Source organism: Macrobrachium nipponense, chromosome 42 (assembly GCF_015104395.2).
Source record: "Macrobrachium nipponense isolate FS-2020 chromosome 42, ASM1510439v2, whole genome shotgun sequence".
Lineage (NCBI taxonomy): Eukaryota > Metazoa > Arthropoda > Malacostraca > Decapoda > Palaemonidae > Macrobrachium > Macrobrachium nipponense.
In genome coordinates, this window is record NC_061103.1 from 49745039 (window position 1) to 49753539 (window position 8501).

Sequence of the window (8501 nt, forward strand, 5' to 3'; positions counted from 1 at the left end):
TCGAGCAAGAGAAAGAGGGAGAGAGAATATCGAACCAGAGAGAGAGAGAGAGAGAGGGAGAGGGAGAGAGAGAGAGAGAGAGAGAGAGACAGACAGACAGACAGACAGAGAGACAGAGAGACAGAGAGAGAGAGAATTAATAACTATATACATGTGGGACTAATTTATTAGTTGTTCATTTATTTTGAGGTCCTTCATAAATATCTTACAAATATATGGGTCCAAATGGTACATTCCCAGACTAAGATTTGGGTTGTCTAAATATCTTACTAAACTGTTATCCCCGCTACTAGGAACTGTATCTAATTCACACATCCGGAATTCTCTTGATCTTGTGGAAAAATTAAATAACATTGTACTAAACCCTAGCGATATTTTTGTTTTGATGTATGTTCTTTGTTTACAAAAGTCCCTATTGACTCTGTGCTAGAATATTCAAGTAATGAACTTGTACTGCATAAATTGCCTATGTCCGTTAGTCACATAATTTCCTTAATTAAGTTATGTATTTGTGATTGCAGATTTATTTTTAATGGAGAATATTACCAACAAATATTTGGTATGGCCATGGGTAACCCTTTATCACCTCTCCTTTCAAACTTATATATGGAATTTTTTGAGGGACAACACCTCCCGAATATCACACTTATCCCCTTAAAATGGTACCGATATGTCGATGATATCTTAGTAGTCTTACCTGGTGGTATCGATGTAAATGATTTACTGTCTAAATTGAATAATTTAGTGCCATCCATAAAATTCACTGTTGAAATTGAAAATAACAATGTCATCCCTTTCCTAGATGTATTAATACATAGAGAATCTTTCCAATGCAAATTCAGTATTTATAGAAAACCCACAAATAATTTAACATATGTACATTTTTATTCTGGCCACCATCATAATATTAAAATTTCAATTTTTTCTTCTATGTTCCTACACGCTTTGCGTATCACGAGTCCACAATACCTGGACCAAGAAATAGAATACATAAAAAAGATAGGAAACGATCTCTGCTACCCACCTCATTTAATTGATTTAAGTTATCAAAAAGCTCATAAAAAGTTTTATAATGTTGCTATTAATGAAAAAGAAATCCCTAAAAATGTACTTAGCTTACCTTATTTTCGTGGATTTGAAACCATAAAATCAATATTTAAATCGTTTAATGTTAATGAAGTGTTCTCTTATAACAATACCATTAAAGATATGCTAATTAAGAATAGTCCCATAACAAATAACAACATCATTTACAAAATTCCTTGTAAGGATTGCCCTTCGTTTTACGTTGGTCAGTCAAGTAAAAATTTATGTGTACGTATAAAGCAACATATGTATTCAGTTAGAACAGCCCAGACTTCAAATGCACTGTTTATCCATCTGAGTGAAAAATCTCATTGTATTAATTGGGGTGATACCTCGGTAATTGCTAGATCTAATGATTATGTTTCAAGAAATTTACTGGAATCGGCAATCATACAAATCACTAATAAAAACAACCTAAATCTTAGTCTGGGAATGTACCATTTGGACCCATATATTTGTAAGATGTTTATGAAGGACCTCAAAATAAATGAACAACTAATAAATTAGTCCCACATGTATATAGTTATTAATTCTCTCTCTCTCTCTCTCTCTCCCTGGTTCGATATTCTCTCTCCCATTTTCTCTTGCTCGATATATATATATATATTTATATTTTCTTTCGTCTTTTCATTAATAATAATTTTTGTTGGGAAAATTTGTGTAAACATTCATGATATTAAATTGTATATGCTCCCGTGTTGTTTTCAAAATGTACTGTTTTTCTGGAAGAATCACTTGTTTACTGCGGGTATCTTCAAGGTGTGGCTAGCCTATGACTCCTCCTCCTCTCTGTAGAGTGAAAATCGCCCTTATGGCTAATCTGGTAGTGTCAGTTTGTATATTAGGCCTTCTTTTGACTATGGTGTTCTTTGTAAAATCAGTATGCCTCAGTAAAGGGTCCGAATAGGACCGAAAGTACTCGGCTAACTCGTTTTTTCATTTTTTTTCCTTCGTGGCAAAAAAACCTTTATTTATTTATTTATGTTATATATTATAGATAGGATATATTATATATAGATTTAGATAATCATTATATATATTATATATTATATACATATATATATATAGATATTATATATATATATATTTATATATATATATAGAATATATATAATATTATAAAATATATATATATATATATCATATTTATATATATATATATATATATATATATATGCATATATATATATATATATATATATATATATATATATATATATATATATATATACACATATATATAATATAATTATATATATATATATATATCGCCCGTTACATAGACGATATCTTCGTGCAAGTCGACACCGAGGATGAGGTAGAAGCCCTTCGTCGCCGATTCCAGCAATGCAGCGTGCTAAACTATACAGTTGAGTTTAGCACCAACGATCGGCTCCCCTTCCTCGACGTCCTTATAATGAAGACAGAAGACTGTCTCCGCACTTCTGTCTACACGAAGAAGACAAAATTAGGAATGTGCCTCAAAGGGGATAGCGAGTGTCCCGACAAGTTTAAGAGCACTACCGTCAGGGCGTTTGTGAAAAGGGCCCTCTCCCATTGTTCTACCTGGCAGGACACACTCCTCGAGCTTGATAGAGCTTCACAGATGCTCGTGAATAACGGATATTCCAATAAGCTCATCCACCGAGAAGTGCGCACCGCCCTCGAAAGATGGTACTCGAACGAGGAAGAAGACCCACGACCCCGCCCCACAGAGAACATCAAGATATATTATAAGGCCTTCATGCACTCTCAATACAGCGAGGAGAAGGCGATGAAGAAGATCATTAAGGAGAACATCCTTATAATATACTACAAAAACCGGATAACAACCCCTCACTGCCATCAGGAGACCCCCTCAAGCAGACAAATGTAATATACCAATACATATGCCCCGCCCGACTCCCGAGGATGTCCTGGGGAGTACATTGGAATGACTACCATGCATCTTGCGAAGAGAATCTCCTGTCACGCCCAAGAAGGGGCTATCAGAACCACGCCCTCACCGCCCACTGAGACACAATCTCCTGCAACTGTATTATCCGTAACACCAGGATGATAGGGAGAGCACCCGACCCTCGCCGTCTGCACCTTCTGGAGGCGTTACTCATCCAGGAACAAAAGCCCTCAATGAATACGACGCAGGAGGCCTTTTTGCTCATGACCTGCATGCGAAGGAACACTCCAGTAATGGCAAACTTCATCATATCGCCGCCCGAAAACTCCGCAATTCAAGAAGAAAATAACACCGAAGACATTAATACCATAAATAATACCAGCAGTGACGTCACACGGCCTTTGACCAATCAAAATGAAGCCCAGCGTGATACTATGCAGCTGAGAAGATCGGAGCGCCTGTTCAGCATGCGCTCAGGAGTTGGCTTCAGCCCGCAGCCAGGCAGCCAATCAAAAAGATGCTCCTCATTCACTAGCCAATGAAAAGGCAGCAGCACGAAGCCCCTGCTGCACGGCCACAATATAAGCAGTCGGACTCGCCTTCTCACTTCAATCCTTCACCCACCTCCGCCCAAGAGGATGTCTGAGGTTTATTCAGACAAAACGTCGCAGCCCCACGAAAAGAATAAAAAAGAAATAGAATTTAACATCAATTCTATCTGCAATAAACTCTATGTGATATACCCAAAATTTTGATTACCCCCACTGGAATTTTTTACCAATAAAAATCCAATCGTTTTTTACTATTACCTAATTGAGATAGGTCAACCTTTGATGCGTTGCTCACCAGTTTAAGCAACAATGAGAAAACAATAATTAGAAAAATAGAGAAGAACCTTTATAAAATTAATGCAGCTGAGGCAGCAATCACTTTTAACAAAACATAAATATATATTATATATACATATATATATATATATTATATATATATATATATATATATATATATATATATATATATATATAACTGAATCACGAAAGTTTGGAACGTGTTAAATCCATTAACAAAGATATAAGTCACGAAGGAAAAATAAACAACGTAGTTTCTGCAAGATCTTTCGACTCAACGTCCTTTACTCAGCAGATAAACTAACTAACATGAGGAATTGACAGAACAGGAAAGCTCGTATAACTGACAGATAGGGATTATAAGAAGATTAGTGCCTAGAATCCGGCACACCTGGAGAATGAGTAACCTTTCCAAACAAGCATAAACATGGGTACAATTTAAAAAAAAAAAAAAAAAAAGATTAAGTCAATCTGCTCAGACACAGGGACAAGACAATTAAAGGATTATATAGGGTGACAGCTAGCTATTCAGATCTTTGGTAAACAAAAACTTGTTCACAATACATATTAAACATATATACAACGAAGATATCTCTAAGACAACTAATTTGTATTTAAGTCTGTAATTATATCTTTGAGGTCATTCTTAAACATGTTACAAATACAAGGGTCTAAATGAAACAGGCCACGACTAATATTAAAATTACAATGAGAAGTAAGTTGTATTATGGCAGATTCTAAAAGATTTCGCGATAAGACATCTTTTGACCTTGTAATTACTGAACTACCAATCCAATTTATTTGGTGGTTGTTTTCACTTAAATGAATGAATATTGCATTAGATGTTTGCCCAGTTTTTACAGAATATTTATGCTGGTTTAATCTTACTTCTAAGCCCTTGCTCGACTGTCCAAGATAAAATGAGGGACAATCCATACATGGAATTTTATATATTATGTTGTAGCTTTCTCTGGGACCATTTTTTATTAACATTCCTTTTAGTGTGTTATTACAGGAAAAAACAAGGTTGACATTAAAAGCTTTTAACAATGATTTAATGGTTTCAAATCCGTTAAAATAAGGCAAACTGAGAATGTTCTTAGAATTTTCTTTCTGCGTGTTCCTTACACTATAAAACTTTTTGTGGGCTTTATTATAACAAATATCTAATATATGTGAAGGATAACATAAATCTTTCCCTATTTTTCTTATGTATTCAGTTTCTTGATCCAAATATTGGGGACTGACAATGCGCAATGCTCGTATAAACATAGAAGAAAAAATTGATGTTTTGATGTTAAGATGGTGGCTTGAATAGAAATGAACATAAGTTAAGTTGTTGGTTGGTTTCCTATAAATACTGAATTTACATTGAAATGGTTCTTTATGTATCAAAGCATCCAAGAAAGGAGGACAATTGTCTTTTTCCAATTCTAGAGTAAACTTAATCGATGGTACCTGGTTATTTAATTTAGAGAGTAAATCTTTTACATCAATACCAGCAGGCAGAAAAGCTAAAATATCATCAAAATATCTATACTACTTTACAGGAATATAAATGATATTTGGTAAGTAGCGTTTTTTCAAAGAATTGCATGTACAAGTTTGAGAAGAGTGGTGATAAAGGGCTGCCCATTACCATGCCAAATATTTGTTGATAAAATTCACCATTGAATATAAACTTACAATCACAAATACACAACCTAGTCAGTGAAATAATGTGACTTATAGGTAGAGGTAATTCATGCTGAGTTAGTTCATTACTAAGATATTCTAAAATAGAGTCTATATGGACTTTAGTAAAAAGAGAACATACATCAAATTACGAATCTATCAGTGGGGCAAAGAGTAATTTTGTTTAATTTATCAACTTAATCAAGAGAATTATATATATGAGAATCGGAGATGGTTCCGAGTAATGGGGACAAGATCTTAGTGATATATTTTGAAAGTTTATATGAAATTGAACCAACAGTACTGATAATAGGCCGCATAGAGTTATTTTCTTTGTGCGTTTTGACTAATCCTTACAGGTAAGGTAGCGAAGGAGATTTGACTGACAATTTGTCTAGTATTTCTGTTTTATCTTTAAGGATATTTTTCACTGTGCTATTAAAGTTTTTTATGACTTGATCAAGGGGATTTTTTGTTAGTTTTTTATAAGACATCATCATCCAGCAGGGCTTGCATATGTGATATGTAGTCAGCTTTATTTAAAATTACTATACTATTTGACTTATCAGCTTTTGTAATGTGGATAGTATTGTCCTTTTTAAATCTGTCAAACATTTCTTATAGCGAGCAGGGAAGTTACTTTCATGCTTAACCTTCTGCTTTAATGATTGCATCATCCCTAAGTAAATTTGAAAAATATTGTGATCTTCCTCAAAATCATGTTGACACAATTAAAGGTATTGTTTATGGATCTGCCAATGTTAAGCATGAAAGTAACTTCCCTGCTCGCTATAAGAAAAGTTTGACAGATCTTAAAAAGGACAATACTATCCACATTACAAAAGCTGATAAGTCAAATAGTATAGTAATTTTACATAAAGCGGACTACATATCACATATGCAAGCCCTGCTGGATGATGATGTGACTGATAAAAAACTAACAAAAAATCCCCTTGATCGAGTCATAAAAAACTTTAATAGTACAGTGAAAATGTGTAACTGTTTACTTAATTTAATGATTATAATTAGTATTTGATCCTTCTTTGTGGATTAAAAGTAGAAGTTACTTTAGGGATAACAGCGTGATTTTCTTTGAGAGTTCTTATCGACAAGAGTAGTTGCAACCTCGATGTTGAATTACAATTTCGGCTAGGTGTAGCCGTCTAGCTGGTGGGTCTGTTCGACCTTTAAAATTTTACATGATTTGAGTTCAAATCGGTGTGAGCCAGGTTGGTTTCTCTCTTTTATAAGTTTGAAAATGGTTTTAGTACGAAAGGATTGAGCTTTTGAGATAGTCTTAGTTTAAGATAAACTTTAATGGATTACCTTGGCAGATAAATGTGGCGGATTTAGGATCCGTTAATATAGTGATCACTATAGGTGATAGGAAGAATTTAAAGGTTCTTTCTATGATGATCTAGATTAAGTTAGTGAGCTATCTTATTATAATTATTTTGGTTTTGGTTTCTGTTGCCTTTTTGACTTTGTTGGAGCGTAAGGTTTTAGGTTATTATATTCAAATTCGTAAGGGTCCTAATAAAGTCGGATATGCCGGTTTATTACAACCGTTTGCTGATCCTGTGAAGTTATTTACTAAAGACCAGACTTTTTCTACTATAAGTAATTTTATTCCCTATTACTTGTCTCCAGTTTTTAGTTTATTTATTGCTCTTGTCTGCTGGTGCCTCATACCTTATGAATTGGGTTTATTGTCTTTTGAGTTTGGGGTTTTATTTTTTCTTTGTTGTACAAAGGCAAGAGTTTACTCTACTATGGGTGCAGGTTGAGCGTCTAATTCTAAATATTCTCTTTTAGGGTGTCTTCTTGCTGCCGCTCAGACTATTTCATATGAAGTAAGACTTGCTTTAATTTTAGTACTTAGGATGTTGTTTCTAGTTGGGGAGGGGGGGTTTGACTTAGGTTTATTTGAAAGTTATCAGCGTTATTGTTGATTTTTTTTTATTTTTGGGTTTCCTTTAGCCTTGTGATTTGCTTCTTGTTTGGCGGAGAGTAATCGGACTCCATTTGATTTTGCAGAGGGGGGACTGTCTGGTTTCAATACTGAATGTAGGGGCGGAGGATTTGTTCTTATTTTTATGGCGGAGTCTGCTACCATCTTATTTCTAAGAGCATTATTTTCTATCATTTTTATAGGAAGGAAGATGCCTTGTTTCTGTCGCTTTTTATGTAAAAGTTATGTTTGTTGGGTTTTGCTTTGTGTGAGTGTGGGGGACTTTACCACGGTTCCGTTACGATAAGTTAATGTATCTGGCTTGGAAAAGGTTTCTTCCTATGGCTCTGAACTACTGTATTTTTTTTATAAGGTTAAAGGTTTTTTTTAGAGATTTTACTAATTTAGTTTGTAAGAAAATTAGGATAGACTATTAAGTGATTCGAACACTTTTTAGGTGCTTTCAAAGCACACGTCTTCCTAAAGATGAAAAGCCAGTCTATTAGTTTATCTCATGTAATTATTGCCAGAGGGTTAATAATGAAAAAGGAGAAATAGAGTACTGTAAGAATCTGTCCGGTTAAGATGTAGGGGTCTTCTACGTTTCGAGCTCCAATTCATGTGAGTAAGATGACAATTCTAATTATAGATCAAAATAAGATCTGACTGACAGGGAAGTAAGCAAGTCTTCGGAATTTATTTTTGAGGGTAAAAGGAAGGATAAATAAAATGGCTACTGATATTACTAGTGCAATAACTCCTCCTAGTTTATTAGGAATCGATCGTAGAATAGCATATGCGAATAGGAAATACCATTCCGGTTGAATGTGTGCGGAGGTAACTATGGGATTAGCTGGAATAAAGTTGTCTGGGTCTCCCAGTAGATAAGGATCTAGTAGTGTTAGAATGATTAGAGCTGCTAATGTCACTACAAATCCCACGATGTCTTTAAATGAAAAGTAGGGGTGGAATGGAACTTTTTCTAGTTGACTGGAAATTCCTAGGGGGTTGTTAGATCCTGTCTGGTGAAAAAATAAAATATGTA

General features: G+C 34.4%; 1 pseudogene; it reads left to right on the top strand.

Annotated features, from left to right (window-relative positions):
• The first annotated feature begins 6914 nt into the window (after positions 1-6914).
• Positions 6915-7728, top strand: LOC135213458 (NADH-ubiquinone oxidoreductase chain 1-like; annotated as a pseudogene).
• The last annotated feature ends 773 nt before the right edge of the window (positions 7729-8501 follow it).